Source organism: Pithys albifrons, chromosome 7, assembly GCF_047495875.1.
Source record: "Pithys albifrons albifrons isolate INPA30051 chromosome 7, PitAlb_v1, whole genome shotgun sequence".
Classification (NCBI taxonomy): Eukaryota; Metazoa; Chordata; class Aves; order Passeriformes; family Thamnophilidae; genus Pithys; species Pithys albifrons.
The window spans coordinates 13,952,270-13,970,189 of NC_092464.1; the positions used below are offsets into that span (position 1 = coordinate 13,952,270).

Sequence of the window (17,920 nt, forward strand, 5' to 3'; positions counted from 1 at the left end):
CATCTGCGAGCTCACCACTCGTCTGTCTCGCTGGAGAGGGACTGGGAACTACTGGGAACTCACTCCGCAGCCAGCCGGACTGTGACATTTGACACTGCTTAAGTATAACTTTTCCTCCTGGAGGAAAACCTGCTGGGTTTTGTTTTTGTTTTTTTTTTTCTTGTGGTGTTGGGGAAGCGGTTTGCACTAGTCTGTTTATATATAGAAGTTAAGAACAGTTATCCTTCTTCTATTAAAATTCCTTTTTTCTTAAATTTGATAAAGAGTGGCGTGATTATTGTGGAGAAGGCCCCCTCCCCCGCTTGTGGGTAAACATTTTGGGTTTTTTTCCCCTCAAACCAAGACACTCCCATGTTTCAGAAGGTGCCCATTGCTGCTTGACTTGTTACTGGGCACCACTGAAAAGTGGCTGGTTCCATCATTTTTGCACCTTCTCCCTGTATATTTACTTATGTGGATAAGATCCTCTCTGAACCTTCTCTTCCTTAGGCTCCAGCTCCACTGGCCTTTCCTCACAGGAGAGATGTTCAAGTCCCTTAATAATCTTCATGGCCCTTCACTGGACTCTCTTTAGTGTGTCCATGTGTCTCTTGTGCTGGGGAGGCCAGAACTGGACACAGCACTCCAGGAGTGGTCTCATCAGTGCTTAAGAGATAGGAGGTATCTCCTCCCTTGACCTGCTGGAAATGTTTCTCCTAATACAGTCCAGAATAAATTTAGCCTTTGGTGCAAGGGCACAATGCTGGCTCACAATCAATTTGGCATCCATCAGCACACCATGCTGTTTTCTGCAAAGCTACTTTCCAGCCATTTAGCTCCCAATATATAAATGGTGCATGGGATTGTTCCCCTGCAGGTGCAGAGCCTGTCGCTTCTCCTTATTGAACTCTGTAAGCTTCTTCTCATCCGTTTCTCCAGCCTGTCCAGGTTGCTCTGGATAGCAGCACCACCATTTAATATATAATCTGATGCCTGAAATGTAAAATCTGGGACAACTTACTCATCATTTTTTCCAACATCTACAGCTACAAAGCCTTAGGACTGATCTTCAGGTGAATTACCAGATCTTTCCTTCTTGGGGGAAGCAAGGGATCCCCAAGTTCACTAGGTACACCAGCCTAGTTCTGTGTTGACTCCAACAGCATAAGGGATACCTGTATTTTACAGATAACCTTTTATTAGGCGAATTACATTCCTCATCAGAATGTCATTGTTAAGGCACTGAAGTAAAAATGGACTGAGCCTCACACTGACATGCTGACAGTAATTTCTCTTCTATCAAAACAAGCCTCATAAAGACAGATTCTTTCTCAAATGTACCAGCAATTTTTTAAGAGAAAACCAAAAAATTATTTGATTAGGGGTAAAAAAGGTAGATTTATATGAAAACCAAGGAGTTTTTCCCATGGAAAAAAGACCAGTTTCACAAGGGTCAGATATTTTAAAATATTAAATTTATTGCCTTATTGAAATTCACTATAAAATATTATTCAAGGGAACTGATTAAAACCTCTGCCAAATAGTATTATATTAAAAAAACCTCTTTGTTTTCTGTTGGGGGTGGGGGGAAGCAGAAAAACACCCCTTGCCTTAATACTACTCTTAGGCTTACTCCACCTCTTTTTTACAACTTTTCATTAAATTCCATTAATTTATGATCAAATCTTCAGTTATATTTAAATTTACTGAATTTAGGAATGATTCCAACAGCACCAGATTAATGAGAGGATCAGGCCCTAAGAGTTGCTTGTGTAAATATTATCACACCTTTACATAGTAACTTTTTCCTCCTTTTTTAACATTATTACATTGAAGTGGGAAGGCTCTTGCAGGCTGCATATTCCTCACTCATCAGTCCCACTGTGTAAAGCGTGTGTTTAATGAGGCTGTGATCAAGATCAGTTTTTCAAATTTGCCTGGGTATTGTAGGCAAAGAGTTTTTGGACAACATTGGTGTGAATGACTATAGTACATTGGTCTGCAAACAGGGTTCCAAAAATAGAGAGACAACCAAATACTCTAAGGAGAGTCAAACTTTACAGTGCCCCAAAGAGAAGCTTTTATGATCTCTAGAGGAGACACTGTATTAAGGCAAATCAAATTAATCCCAAATTTATTTAACAAGGCTGGATTGATACAATTCTCTTACAGTTTACTTCACAGATGTTAATCATTAAACACATTTTAGATAATCATTGGATATTCATTTTACATGCAGTAAGATTTTTATTGAAGTTAACATAACAGTGTATCTTAAGAACACTTTTGAAAGTGTTCCTTTAGGAAAAAAATTATCTGCAAAGTAAAGCCACAAATTGTGTGCCTCATGAGTTAGCCAATTTTGTAAATACATATGAAGTGAACACATATCACTATGACCCTGTTCTAATGCTACACATCCTCCCTCTTTAATATGCATAGTAAATTCTTTGCCCGGATTTTCTTTTATTAATATCAATGATTTACCCATCCTGTAGAGGTCAAGAGAGAAACTACAGAGCGTGTTGGCTACTGTTTTACAGCTATCTTGTTCTTTCCTGTTTTGAGAAAAAAAATTTTCTGACTAGTTTTTTCTGCTCCCGTAAGATCCTCCTTTGACTTAGAGGAAACTCCTCACAGAAAAAATTACTTTGGCCCTAATCCTAAAAGCTGATCTGTGTCAATGAACATACACAATATCCCACTGAACTCAGTGGAGCTCAGTTTGAATGTGAAGGTAAATAAAAGTCAAAGGTTTCCAAGGTAAGGTCTGTATTTATATCTGCAGTGATTACCTGGCTTGTGTTTAGCTTCAAGTTACACCAGCCTGCTTTCCTAATGAAACGGAACAGAAATCCAATGAGAACAATACAAATGTTTCAAATAGTCTAAGTTAATTTTCTGTACTGAAATTATATTCCTTTCAGTAACTTTCTGACAATTTTGTTTCTAAAAAGATTTCAAAATGAGCTTATGAAAATAGATTTTTTGGTAAGCCCTTTCTCTCTAAATTACCCAACTCTGCTACACAAAAGGAAACACTCGCAGTTAGTCACTTGCCTAAAAATTTGTGTTCTGGTAAATAACCTCATTGATCAGAACTGCAATGAAGGTGAATTGCATATACCTGCCCTGAGACAATTCTTCACGAAATTCTACATGAGTTTTAAAGTCTCCTCAAGCAGAAATCTAATAAATCTACAGCCACAAAAAACTTGAAAAATTTAATAAGCTGCTTGTAATTTTTTCTGACTTATTGAAGGAAAGAGTCAAGAGGAAAATTTCAATAAAACTGTATGTAAGCCCAAGGTTTGTTTATGTTTGTGAGGATTAGCATTCACACATTTCCTGTTACTAGACTTCCTATTAGTGATGTTTAACTTTAACCACATATCCTGGGTTAAGGAATAGCTCCTGAAGTCAATTTCCTGATTAGGCTAAGAAAGGTCAAAGGTTAATTTTGCAGGCACATGGTTAAGCTACCCACAGCTTATGCATAGTCTTGTTTTAATATATAAAGTTACTGCAAATATTAGCTGAAGGAAGGGGCCCACTCTAGTGATTCCACAAAAGTGTTAGGAAAAAATAATTCATGGGGCTTTTTCACTCAGTGAAATTTACTCTCTCCACATACACATATGGAGTACACATCACTGGAGACCTCTCCCAGATATGGTGAGGCCAACCTGGCAACCTCAAATGTGTACATCCTTTTAAACATGGCTGTGTGACCACTGTCAGTGCCAAGAAACTTCCCACTGTACATTCTGTTATAGACTTTCTTCATACACTTGATACAGACCTTGAAGAAGAAACAAAACTTAATATAAGGTAATACAAAAATCCACAAACTTAAATCTATCATATCCAACAAAAAGCATAATGATTTCTGATTCCTTAGGAAAAAACAAAACCAACAGATAGACAATGCAAACAGTGCTGCAGTTGATACTCTGTTGTACCAAATCAGAAGCAACTAACTCATCAGTATTTCTTCTATTTAAATACTAAAGTGAACAATCCTCCACACAAACACTTGAGATGAAACAAGAAATATCTGAAAAAGTTTGTGGAGCTTCTACCTGGAGGGATACTTGTTTCCAACAGTAAAATCAATTATTTTTTAATACTAACATAGGTAACAACAGCTTATTGCACATACTGATAGCAATGAAGAATTCTAGACTTAAAGCTGGTAATCCAGATTCATTCACACTGCACAGCATTGTCCTTCCCTGGTGAGTTCTCAACTAAAAATTATTCCATTCTGATTCAGTTTTGGTAACTTGCCATATAGAAGGTGACAGTTGAATGAAATCCCACATACCAATATTATCATTTTCTTTTAGATCTGTGAGACAGGTGATAGGGAAATTTGACAATGGATTTAGTAGAAATAGTCTCGGTACGTAGCTCAATACAACTACTGTAGATTAAATAGAGAGCTCACAAGTAATTAAGTAACTTGGGTTGCAAGTCATAGCTTCAAAATAAAACTTGGTTTGACTCCTACCCAGGGCCTAACATTGCTAATACAACCACCACTCTTTGGGGTGTTCCTGTCTGTCTCATGTGATCATTTATATTTGCATCAGTGTGGCAGCATGTTACACTTGTTTTGCACAGAGAAGGCCTAAGATAAGATGCGATACAGTGGAGACAATCAGTCAGCAGTCTTTACTCAGGATTTCCTGACGGCAAGTGAACAATAACAAAATGTACATTTTTGTAAAAACGAATGCATTTGAATATATATAGAAATAGACAACATCTGTTCCTTACACTTCAATCATGACTGGTTGAATTCCAGCCATGAGGGACTGGCTCAATTTTCACATTTAGGTTGTTTGAAAGTAAGACATAATTTTTGCAAATCAGTCATAGTCATTTAGCCTTCACTGCTTATAAACAAAACAAATATAAGTGGATGCACATGAACTGTTCTTCATTCACTTGTGAACTTTAAATTTGAAATTCACTTTTCCAGCCATGTGACTGGTTCTACTAGTCAAACAGTACAACTTTTGTTCCCTGACTAGATTTCTTAAACTTTGTAAATAGCATAGCACTTGAAAAACATGTTCCACCATCCAATAAAAACAGTGAAGACTACCCAAGAAATAATAACTTTGAACAGAAAGAGCAGTCTAATAACTTTTGTTATATTTAAAGAAATTTAATTCATTCTTTTTCAGCTGAGGGATATTTCTGCCTGGTTAAAGGTCCATTTCAGATTTTAAAACACTCTCTTTCTTTCTTAACATGCAGTGGAGCAGGGGAGAAGGTTTTCTCTTGTCACATTCACACCAACTCATCACTGCAATGCAGTTATTGACCGATGCCTCCTTTTTCTCCACATCTCCCCTGATTTAGTTGAGCTGGATGATTCTTTCTGGTCAGCAGCTTTGGCACTTTACCAGCTGATTTTGGTTATCTCAAAACATGAAGTTCTAGGATTGTTTACATTTTAAATTATAAACTATTTTGTAGAACATATGACAGTTCAGCAGCACCAGTTCCTCTGATAATAATATTCCTGTCCCAGTGAGTACACTGCAGGTACAAATTCCATGTATTCTCCAGCTGGATTCCAGCAAGGTCCACAGTCAAGGAATCTCACTTTCTACAGTGTCTTTTCCCTCTTCTGTCTTATTATTATTGGGAATGTCTGTTCTATGGCACCTTGAAAAATCACTGCATTTTTCAATCTTTTGTTTCCCTACTGATTATACCTGCATACACACATCCAGCAGGTACAGAATTACTGGGTAAATGACTCAAATAAACCCACAATTTTTGGCAGACAGACTCACTAATGTTATGTGCCATGTGTCTAACAGGCACCCCACAAAAAGGATATCTGCTACGTGTTCCAATAGGTCTGTACCCGCAACCCAAGTAATGGACTTAACTATTTTGACCATAAAGTTTCTGGTTTCTGTTGCTGCTTTTTTTGGTGAAGGAGAGTTGAATAACTAACATAAGTTCATTCATGTAGAAATATTTCACACCTCTCTACTCTGTTCCTTTGAAATTGCAGACAAATGGCCATTGCTCATGAACAGTGGGGCTCTCCATTGGGCAGTGGGCAGATACCTGACTCTCTCCTGTAAGAAGAAATACTGCACACTTTCAACATTGATGGAAAAATTGTCAGTGCCCTTGCTTTAAATGACAGTAGAGCAACTAAAGTATATAATCAGATCCTGGGAGACTTGGGTAATATGTTCCCTTGAGATAAAAGTTGTTCATCTCCTGTTTTCAAAGAAAGTGTCCTAACCACTAAATTAAAGCTTGATCAAAGTGCTCTAGTATGGCAGTGCACTGTATCACAAAGCAATACATGAACATCCACCAAAGGCATCTAGAACCTCAGTGTGATTTTAGTTTCCTATTGAGAATGAATGGAGAAATCTGGCCTGTGGTTAAATATCACTAGTCAAGATTTCCTAGAACATACAATAACTATATTCCTCATTAATTGCTATCTACTTCTGTCAAGATAATACCATAGTAACTCAAATGAAGTTACAGCACTTATAGTAGTACAGCTGATAGCAAAACTTGGCTCAATATCCTCAAACATAAATGGATATTTTATCTGTTTAGTGCATGCTGTCTCTTTTATTGAAATCAAAACAGTGAGACAAAAGTCATCCTGAAGAGACCAAAAGAAACTTAAATATGGGGGGTTTTTCAAGCATATGAATATTTTATGATCTATGGTTTCCATAGTGCTTATTTACTTTGTTTGTTCAACATTTTGAGTTGTCAGAATAGGCATTAGAAAGAGCAACAGAAAAATGGAAAATAAGTCAGTAAGAAATGGGTTTCTTACATTTTTTCTTGGGACACATGCAGATATAGCCACTATCAATGCATTGCAAATAATATACTAATTGTTCATTTGGCCCAAACCTAAACCAAGAATTCAACACATCCAGAAAGTATTCAAAATATATTATTCTGGTCACATTAAAATTTAGAAAAACCTCAATAAAAATAATCATAGAAGGAGAAATAAATCAGCTGTATTTTGAAAAGAAAGTATTATGTATTCAGTACAATCAGTTTATCAGATTATTATTAGAAAGTTTCTTGTTAGTATCTACAGTGAAATATTTTTGAAGCCACTTATTTGTGAAAACAGTTTCAGAAAAGGTTAAATGTGGTGAAGGATTTCTTTAAAATCTGCATTATTAGTATTTCTTCCATTTATCATTCTTCATCAAAATTCAATCTCTATTTGCATTTAGCATTTTGGTATTGGTTTTAAATGTATCAGAATTTGCTTCTTCTTTTCAGGTAACGAAAGGGTAGGAAATAGCTAAGATGGGCTTACTTGGGAGATGCACAATATTTTTGACTCTGTATTTTCCAAACTCTATGTTGTCATCCAGTGAGCAGCAAACAGAAATATTTAAATTACTTAATTGCCTCCCTACACCCTACCTAAACTCTTCCTTCAGTCACACTCTCTCCTTTCAGTGAACCTCAACAAGGCAAACTGAAAGCTTTCTTTGTTATCCTGGTATATGGCACCTGAATGGTGCCAAACAAAACTAAGTTAATTCAGAACTCAGCAAAAGGATTTCTTTCTATGACTCCTCCCCAGTACCAAACACAGAAGAAAAAAAATGAGTCTTTTTCTTTTCTCTCAGCATTAACTAACAGCAGAGAAAACAAAAATATCATCTTCCTCACATTATAATTTATGTGCACTCATCATCCTCCTTTTTTTATTTCTTCTGAGTAACCGTTTGATTCCTCATGGTTATTATTCATCTACATAAAGGTGTTACCCCTTATGGTATGAAGTGGTTTTCCATGGAACCCTTGTAAGGCAGCAACTCGTAACCATAATCTAGGCTAAAATGTGTTACCTAAATTGCTGTGGTTTCAAAATTTGCAAAAAAAATTTATTTCCTAGAGCAATCTAACTTCTCTTTTTACTAAAACAACAAAGTAAACCCATTAGGAAGACTATGAGTTTGAGCAATTAATTACACAATAATATTTTCTAATTTCTAAATACTTTAAAGTCCTTTCCAAACATTATGATTCAGTTATCCTGCAACCACTCCTCATACAGACTAGGAAAATTAATGGAACTACTTCAAAAATCAAGTTGCATTTAGGTTCCAAGAAAATTTGGGTTCTGAGTCAATTTTTTTTTCCTCAGAATTCACTGACTATTTTGAACACTTTCATTTTGAAGAATGAGAAATGGAAACACCATATTAAGCAACTTCACATAACAAAAAGATTTCTCTCTAAAAAAGCTTTGACTTCCAGTATCTTACACAGGTGAAGTGCTCCATAGGCACTGAAGGTGGTCAGCCTCAAAATTGTTATGGAAAGCCTCAGAACTGGATCCTACCTCACATTTGATTTCTGTAAATCCTCCCCTTGTTATTTTAATGCACCTTAAGAACATAAAGAATGAATAACTAACTATTGCTTAGAATTTAATGTTTATTACATAACTAAGGCCATAGTCACATATAGAAGTTACAGAAATTAAAAGAGTATAATCATAATATCCAAAAATCTTAAACCTTTCCAGTGTACCACTTACATGACAAAGATTTCAGCAGCTACTCAAATCACATGGTTTGCAAAGGCATCCTTTGTCAGACAAAATAATTAAAATTTAGGTTTAAAGCTAGAAAAAAAAGACAATAAATACTGGCTCTGTTATACTCAAGTTAGAATTTTAAAAATATTAGGCAAATGTTTGTGATTTAAAGATGTTGATTCAGAGAGTATTAGCTATTTACCAAATGTTTAATAAAGTTAAGTACAAATTAGAAAGCTCAATATGTATTTCTTAATTCTGCATAGAAATCCTCTGTTTGGTAGTTGGAACCACATCAAATCAAATTTTTACTAGGTCTGAAAAATACTGCATATATTCATGGTTTCCACAGGCTAGTCAAGAGCTTGAAATATTGGTCTTGACTATTCAGTCAAGACCAATTCTTTCCACAGGAAAGTAATTCTCAGAGGAAATTATTTGTCACGCTACTTCCAATCTAAAGATCTAAACAGAGTCTTTCCCCTAGCCTTTGGCACAACCCATAATAATTGGACCATAGGAGAGAGCAACAAAAAGGTGGATCCACAAGATGCATGCCAAATATCACTACCAGCTCAATCATCTGCTTTCTCACCTTTCCTCCCCATCAGGAATAATCAGTAGCTGAGTATTAAATGACATGTCACAGTCATTCACTGATGGAGGAGAAAGACAGAATGTCATATTCTGCTGATCATTTATAGCTATTGGTTGTTATAGGTTATTGCAATGCACAGCCTTGTTTGAATTTCAGATGAGCAGATGGCCAGATGGATTAGACTGTAAAATTAATATTCCAAACCCATACAGAGGAGGACTCTGTATGGGCACTGAGTGCTTCAAAATCCATGAAGTCAGTTTCGTGGATTTTATTTTTAGGCCTTGATTATTATTTCCTCCACCAATACTGAAACTTGCAACAATAAAAGGCAATTCTGGAATACTTTGGTATTTTGATGCCATGGCTTCCTTGAATATTCCTTTCACAATGCCAGGACCACTCATTTCTAGTGCATATCTGGGGAAAAGACCAAAATTCATTTACCTAGCTTACATGAAAATATTTTTGCATATGCCCACAATGAGGTGTAGAGTGCATGGAAGCTGGAGATATTAGGTGCCTAATTTTGGCAACACTATTGAAATTACTGCCAAATTATTCTCTGTGCTTTTCAGGCCTCACCCTGTTTAGCCCCCGGAGAACTCTGTGTGTACAGACACCTGGCAGATGTCACTCCCAGTTCCCAAAGTGACCAGAGCGCTAACACGGACCTGCTGAAACAGGAAGGAGCTGGTGTTCATAGTGACAGAGGGTACAGTCAGAAACTGCAGCCTTGGACAAGGTGACAAGTTCCAACTATTAAAAACAATGAATTTCTCATGTCCCCTGGATCTTTCTGAAAAGCTTACTTCAATTGCAATTAGTCTGCCTTGGCCTCTGACCCACTGCAGATGAACATAATGCAAGTCTTGAGGGAAACTGCTGTATTTTACTATTGATTATCTGCTTGCCTCAATGGTAATTTCCCTATGTCAGTAGCATTTCTGCCTGACTGCTCCTTGTGGGACTTGGGGTTTCTGTTTTTTTTCTCTTTTTTCTCCAGACTGGTTCCAAGAAATATATTTTGATTGTTGTTTTGGGTTAAGCAAGGGAGGTAATAGAAGGGAAGGGCTCAGCATTAATCATGCCAGGAACTTATTACAGAAATCCCTCATTGTTCCAGGGGAATCAAGAAGGTAACTCTACTTTTGAAAATTAGATTCTCTCATGAGGTAAGTTTTCCTTTTCCCTTTTGATGAGGAAAACCAAAATCATTTAAAATAAATATTATATGAGGAACTAGAATGCTCCCAAACAGCTATAATCTTGCTAGTTAATGTGAGGACTGAAAAGATTCCTCCAGTTAAATTACTGTGTGGTCAATAGCTCGAAAACTAAGTTTAGAGCTGACTCTCCAATATGATGACCCAGCTGAGTTGTTCGGTGACAATGACATCGGGCCTCCAAGTGGCAGATGAGGCTTTTGTTTTATTTGTTTGACAGTAAATACCTGGGCTGTTGCTTAGCAGCCATACACAGAGACAGAGGTGTTTCCAGACAAAATAAACTACACTACAGCAGGTAAACCTTTCACAGCAATTACCAAATGGAAATGAGATCTGAACCGGTTCCTGCAAAGCAACCCAACACCTTTGTTTCCTGCAGATGTTTTAAGCACACAAACGGCAATTTGGGATTTCTTGATGCCAGTGTGAGAAGGCTTCGTGTATTTAAAAAAAATTAGTACACTGATTTGGAAAAATGCTGAAAGTCCTAGAAACAGAGACCAAAGTTTTCAAACTTCTGTCAGCTGTTAAATCCATATTTAAATAACACATTAAACAACTAGATTTTCTCTCAAAGACAGTAAGTATTTACAACTGTTGCTGAATTCCAGGAAATTTTCATGTATCCTAGGAGCATTGCACTCATCCAGAACTGAAATACACATAACAGAGCACCAGACTGAAAAGCTCTTTTGGATGTTTTAACAACTTGATATTAATTCTGATAAGCCTTTTTTCTACCCTTACTGTCACAAAAGCCCCCACACCCCGAGATCTCAGGCCAAAACTCGTGAGTGTCACCTACCCCTGAATGTTTCATTTCCACAAAAAGTCTTCAGCTTTCACAGGACTCCCCTCCTATACCAAATAAAAAAAGGAAATGCCAAAGCTGCTCTTGCGTATCGCAGCTGTACAGCTCGAAGGCAGGTATTTCACTGAGAAAGCAGCACTTGGCCTCAGTGAGCAAACAGAAAGGGCCAAATTCTGCTCTCTCCTTACCCTGGGGCATTCCACCACAAGGAGGAATCTGCATGTGAATAACCTAGAGAAGAAATGTGTTTCCAGACACTTGAGCTTAAAGACTGAAAAAACACCGTTGTGAATTCTGTCATCTTATATTTTCATTGATGTATTTTGGGGGATGAGTTGTACTGTGAAATGCTTTTTTTTTACTCTCAGAGTTAATCCACAGGGCATTGTCATTATGTTGCTGTCTCATCTTTCAGTTGATAGACAGACTTCCTGCTGTAGAAACATTATTATTTAACCGGATCCACTCATCCTGCCACTGATTTGTTTTACTTTTGTTCCTGGCAAAGAACAGCAACTCTAGGTAATGTTTCTTTTTTCATTTGGGCAAGTCCTTCAGAACACTTTAGTAAATTAACCCTATGTAGTTCACTTAGTAAACACTGGATCTCCTGAAAGGATTTAAAAAACTAAATTACTTTAGAATTTCCAGACAATCTTTGTTTTTCTTTCGTTTTGTCTGACACAAGCTTAAGAAACTACTCAGGAAGCAAATGTGAATGTTTAATTCCTCAACAAATAGAAGCTGTAAGCACAGCAAGAGAGAATCAAAGCAAAAAGGAGACATTTTAATAAACAATATAGATGAAGACATGCAAACTTTCCTTCTGGAGTAGAAGTATCATCAATGAATCTGCAATAGTCTGGTTTTAATTACATTAATCTTTTCTAGCTTGGGTTACCCTTTAGCAATCATAAACCCTCTGGAAATCCACATCTTCAATTTGACCACAATCAAATTCTCATTCATTAAGTTCAGGCTGCATGTACATATATTTGTGTATAAGTATTTATGATACAATCCTGTACTGTACACCACTGCTCAACAAGAAGTAATAGACTTCCTAAAAACATTACTGAATAAATTATTTTCATCTCACTAACATCAGACCAGACCATTACAGTCTCTTACAAATCTATTTAGAAAACATATTCATCATAGCTGAGTTCAGTGGAATAGTCTGCCTCCCATATTGCTAGTTTAGAAACTTCTATCAGATGGTTAAAAGGGTTTAGAATATTAAGTTTCAGATGCTATTCATAAAACTTTCCTTTAGGATCCAATCCCAACTTACGTAGTAGATAAGGAAAACATTCCTTATCTTTGGTCTGAACTGTAGTGAGAGCTATTCAACACTAATTTCATACATATTTTCTTCTTTCTAACCAGAAAATTATGATCATAGTTTGTTCAGTGGTGCCTACAAATTAAAACAAAGGATTTTTCATACTACTCACCTTCTCCTTGTTTCTTCACTCTCCAAATGGTCCAAGAATCACAAAGACAACAGGACACCTTCCAAAGCCTTCATTAATGCAGACAAGAAAAGAAAAAAGGGATAAAAAATGAATTTGTGCCCTAAAATTACAGAGCATTGCAATAAGTAGCTATTAGACACATAAGCACAAATAGAGTCACAGGTTCAGGGACTTGCTTCATATGGGAAAAATTAGATGCCTCTGATTGTTAGAAGTTAGGCAGGAATATTTTCAGGATCCTCTATTAGGATTTAAACACATAAAGGGGAGGATCACAAACATATGTCTAACGAAGTTGTAGTCTGAATATATACAAAGAAGCTTTAAAACCCTAGTACAAGTGACAAGAACAGTTTGGCTCCAGAGCACAGAATTCTGTGCAAGCCAATTTAGGAGAGGACAACATTAGCCTGCACAGAGCTCTAAGCTGGATTAACCCTTGCACAGAAATTAGATCCGTTAAAACTAGTTTAGGTACTTTAACACTCACTGTCCTATAGTCCATTCACCCTGGAAAATATCCTAAAAGTCTTACCCAGCAGAGGTAGCAGCAAGCACTCTGTACAGAACAGGTGCAAAATGGTGAGAGGATTTCTCAAGCAGGGTTAATATGCTAATATCAAAGCAGCATTAACAAACACTATCACCCGCACAGAAAGCAAAGTGAAGTGCAAGCAAATGGGAGCAAAGACTGCAGAGGACCTGTAAGACCATCCTGCTGTGGAGAGGACACAGAGTGTGGGGCAGACAACTAAGTCTGACTAAGAAAAAAAGGTGGTTTATAGGAACTTTTGAGACCTATTTGGCAGTGTTGCCACTGCATAAGCTTCTTAGAAGGGAGGATTTTTAATACATTGACGAAAGGTGCAAACAAAAACATTGAAAATAATCCCTCTAAAGTGCCTTGTCATGTTCACTGCCGGGGCTCACCTTCCACCCTGTATATACTGTCCCAGATCTCTGGGGTTCAGCAAATTCCCTCTCTTCCATACTACTGCAAACAGCTGAGCTGAACTTACTTGCAGTGGCCAATCCAGAAGAGAACATGAGCACTTTGGATGTGGCAAATCCGAGTCAACAATGCACGGTACTAAAACCAGTACGAGCTCCCAGTCAAAACTGATGTATGGGTAAACTTGCTTAGGATACTCCTTCAACTTCACAATTAAATGCTGGGTGTATCCAAAGAAATTCCAGTAGTGTAACCTAGCACCCATAACTTCTCCCTGCACACAGCAGTACATCCATACACATCTTCTTTTTCCCTTGTAAATACTCTGCCCTTGTGGATTTAAAGCTATGAATACTTGAAGGTAATAGCTTTTGACTTCAATCCATAGTCAGTACAGGAACAATTTCCTAATTACATATACAAAAATCTCTTTCCCTTCATTGGAAAAAAAATAGTGCAATCATAATAATGTGCCATCATTTATTTATAACAAAGTCAGGACACCCAAACAAGAGGTTTGCAGTGAGATTTTTTGTTAAAAGTATAAACTCCCATTCCCTTCACTTTCAGTTTTCCTGTTACAGTTAACAATTATTACACTTAAAGCCAAAGCTGCTCTGAAAGAGAACAAGAGCTGGAACTGTCAGAACTGAGGTTGAGATACTCGGTTAATAATTTAACAGCAGCTACTTATCAGGATATACAAGTTCACATTCCTTCTTTTCCCCACAGAAACATCTTTCTGTGTGATTCTTCTGTGAAGAATTTCTTTTGGGAGGTCAGTGCTAAAGACAGTGAGTAGCACTATCTGCAAGAAAATGCCTATTTCAGACTCCAAGAATTATTCTGGATAACTTGCACAGACTTCCTTAAATGAACAGTAATAACAGTTTTTGAGCATACTAAATCCTCCATGCAGAGCTCTTCAGCCACATTGCAGCATTTCATCTGATTTGAAAACTGTGGTTTACCCTCACACAGGTCTAATAAGAGATCCATACGAAACATGCAAAATAAAAGAAACAAGTATAATTATGGTCTTTGGTATCTAAATTTTAAGTTTACATAGAAGAATGAGAGTGAGCAAAGTATATCCAGAACCTACTGTCAAATTTTGGCCTGATGCAAAGGGCCTATTCATATCTTGTTATAAAAGAAGTTTCTTCACATGCAATATTATTGTCTCTTAAATATTACTCATTTTTTCCAGACTTCATACCTGCCATTGCAGGTTAATGGTACCTCTATTTCTCCATAAGAGAGTCATCAAAACCAAACAATATTTCTGCCAAGCATCATCAAATATAGACTCATCAACTATGATACATATATGGCAATTTTGAACTTCAGATTGTAAAAATATGCTCAGAAGTAATAAAGGTGGTACAAATGAAAATCATCTGGAAAAAAATTAAATGCTTGTATGTTCTTCTGTATACTTTTGTGCTATGTACAGGAGATAAATTTGAGGAAGTTTTATATCACTGAGATCCAAATTCATCTCACTGACTGCAGGAATTTCTCTGGGGTGCCTAATTAGGAGGCACATCAACAAAGGTTGCCTATATAAGTCAATGCTGAGAGACAGCTTTAAAGGATAATTCAGTGTTGCTACTCTAAAATTACCTCTTCTCATGCACTATAGAACAGGGCTCCTAATCTCAGCTGGGTATTACAATTAGTTGAAATTAATTCTGGCCCCATCCCTAGGGTTCCTTCAGTAAAAAAGTTTTCTTTTTTCCTTTCATTCTGAAAGGAAAAAAAATATTCACAAACCTAAGAAACACATAGGACAGATGCTCCTGTCTTTCACTTAGCCCTGCAGGTTTCTGATAACCTGGGGAAAATACCATTCTCACTGGTGTTATGGTTTCACAAAGCTATAACCACTGCCACTGCCTTAGACTGCATTCAGTGTTCCCAGTAGACATTTCTAGCTAGCTAGCTTGAACTTCAAATTCACCCCATTTGTAAGCCATTCCAGTCCCCAGGAAGGATCTTCAACAGTCTAAGGCAGAATAGAATGAACAATGACATGGTTCCCTACCGCAAATCTGCAGTATATTTGAACACAGATGGAAAAGGTAAAACAGAGCCCAGAGTAAGTCTCTGGATGCATGACCCAGGAATCCTGGAGTCCTGAGGATACACAGCTCTCAAAAGTGTATTCTGCTCTATAAGTAATCTGCTTGTGAATTTGACACAGGAAGAACAGAGAGTCATGAAACAGGAAAAAAATAAAATCCATGTATTTATATAACTTCTCAGGATAGATTCTACCACAATCAAGGGACACAAACTCCATTCACTCAGACAAGTTCAGTATTCTTTCTTTTTAAAAAATCTAGGCTACTGACATGCCAACAAAGTAAGGGTTATTTAGGTATGCTAACTTAGAATATTCAACTGTCTATGGTTTGGATGGAGGTGGGAGAGAGACAAAACTATATTTTCCCATTCTTCTTTCCTTTAGAGACTAATTTTTTTCCCAAAAAAGATGCCTTACTAAGGAAAAAAAATAATGATTTTTCATCCTTTCATACTATTCTATATAATATATGAAAAACTAAAGGGAAGAATCAATGAGGTGGTTTAGTTTGGTTTTACAGTCAAAATTCATGTCTATGTACTCTGGAAAAGCTGCAGTGACTGAAGAATTTATGAAATTGTGATGTTAGAAAGAAAGAAACAGGAAAGAGTAAACCCTACAGACATAGAGATTCCATTGCCTGGTGTCCTTCAGCCAAGATTTTCAAGAATGACTAACGATTTTGGCTGTTACAATGCCTGAATTGCCTATGTGAGTATTCATTTCCAGAAAGTGCCGAGTATCTTTCCTCTGGAAATCAAGCCTCTTGAAATTGTATGTAGTTGAGAAACCAAAAAGGAGGCAGGAAAACTCTCTTTAAATTTAGAATATTTTTTTAAACATCCAGTTAACTACAATGCTCAAAAAGACACTTCGAAAAAATAACGTCATTGTGAAGTGATTGGATTTTCTGCTATATAATTATAGTGTTGCAATACATACCCCTGAGATATTCAAGTAGCTTGTGAGGAAAACTAGGGATGATAATGTATTATCTGAGACATGCAGAGTTTAAAAATAGGCAGAAACAATGCCTCCAGACAATTTTTATTTGCTACACCAAGATGATAATTTTCCAGTACTTCATACATTTACTACAGATTGAGTTTACCACCTTAGTGATGAGCTATAATCTAAACTATTTCAAATAATGGTTTTTGCAGAAATTTTTGGCTTTTTTTCCAAATGCAGACATTCTCCTGCAGTTATAATCATACATGAAGCTTGTGGAAACTGATAGATTTGATTTGCATTTAAGAGTTCATATAACTATCAGGCCAAATAAGACTAAACAGATGACTTCAATGAAACATGTGCTTGGCTGCCTATAGGATGAGGACCTTACTCACGATGTTCACTTACACTCAAACATTCAGCTAACCTAATATCTGAATGTTTACTGCAATTCACTTGAAAATACACCACAGCACACAGAATTATATTTGATTCCAAGTTCACCAGGAATTTACAAATTCCCAGCAAAACACAAGATGCAAGCAGCTGCACACAACACTAAATCTCCCACTTCCAATAGTTTTACAAAATTTTGCATGATATATGTCCATTACACAAAGCTAAGTGCCCACCAATCAAACTGCTATGAATGCCCCAAACTGGTTATCTCTTTAAGAAGATAAAGTGTGCTGTTTATATAACTTATTAAAAATTGCATCCTTCCATGGGTTTTTCAGATAAAAAGTGTGAGGGCACTGCTTTATCACTTTAACTATGTGTTTCTTTGAACATATTTGTGCTTTAAAGTAAACACCAATGCCAGTTTTTTATGACTACTAAAATCAAAACACATCTTTTCAAACTAATCTGTACAATGGTTAAGACGAGCCTTTGATTCAGTACCGTAATTATAAACAGACACTTAAGTCAGAAGTACTAAAAGAGCATCAGTCATTTAAAATCAAATTAACAGTTTGATTAATCAAACACCAGACTGTCAAGTCAGATAACATACCTGATGGCTTTGTTCAGTTACCAAAGAGGGTTTCCACTTGAAACATCACGGATTTCATCAGTAAAATGAATTTTACTCAATCAGAAAATTTTGGTTTTCTTCAAATATGCTCTATAGTATTACTCGTAAAATTCTCATGACAAGTCAAATTCTGTTTCACTTTCACATGGTCACATGGCAGGAATTGGGAGACTTTACAAATGATTTCCTATCTCTTTGAGGTCCACTTTTCAGAGA

The 17,920-nt window shown here is 36.6% G+C and overlaps 1 long non-coding RNA gene across 3 annotated transcripts in view; it reads right to left on the bottom strand.

Moving 5' to 3' along the window:
- The window catches only part of LOC139674476 (uncharacterized), a 204,013-nt gene that overhangs the window by 142,463 nt on the left and 43,630 nt on the right, over positions 1 to 17,920 (bottom strand). For all 3 annotated transcript variants that reach the window (XR_011698299.1, XR_011698298.1, XR_011698297.1), the window contains exon 5: positions 12,653 to 12,720. This is a non-coding gene — a long non-coding RNA (uncharacterized lncRNA). The remainder of the gene's footprint in view (positions 1 to 12,652; positions 12,721 to 17,920) is intronic.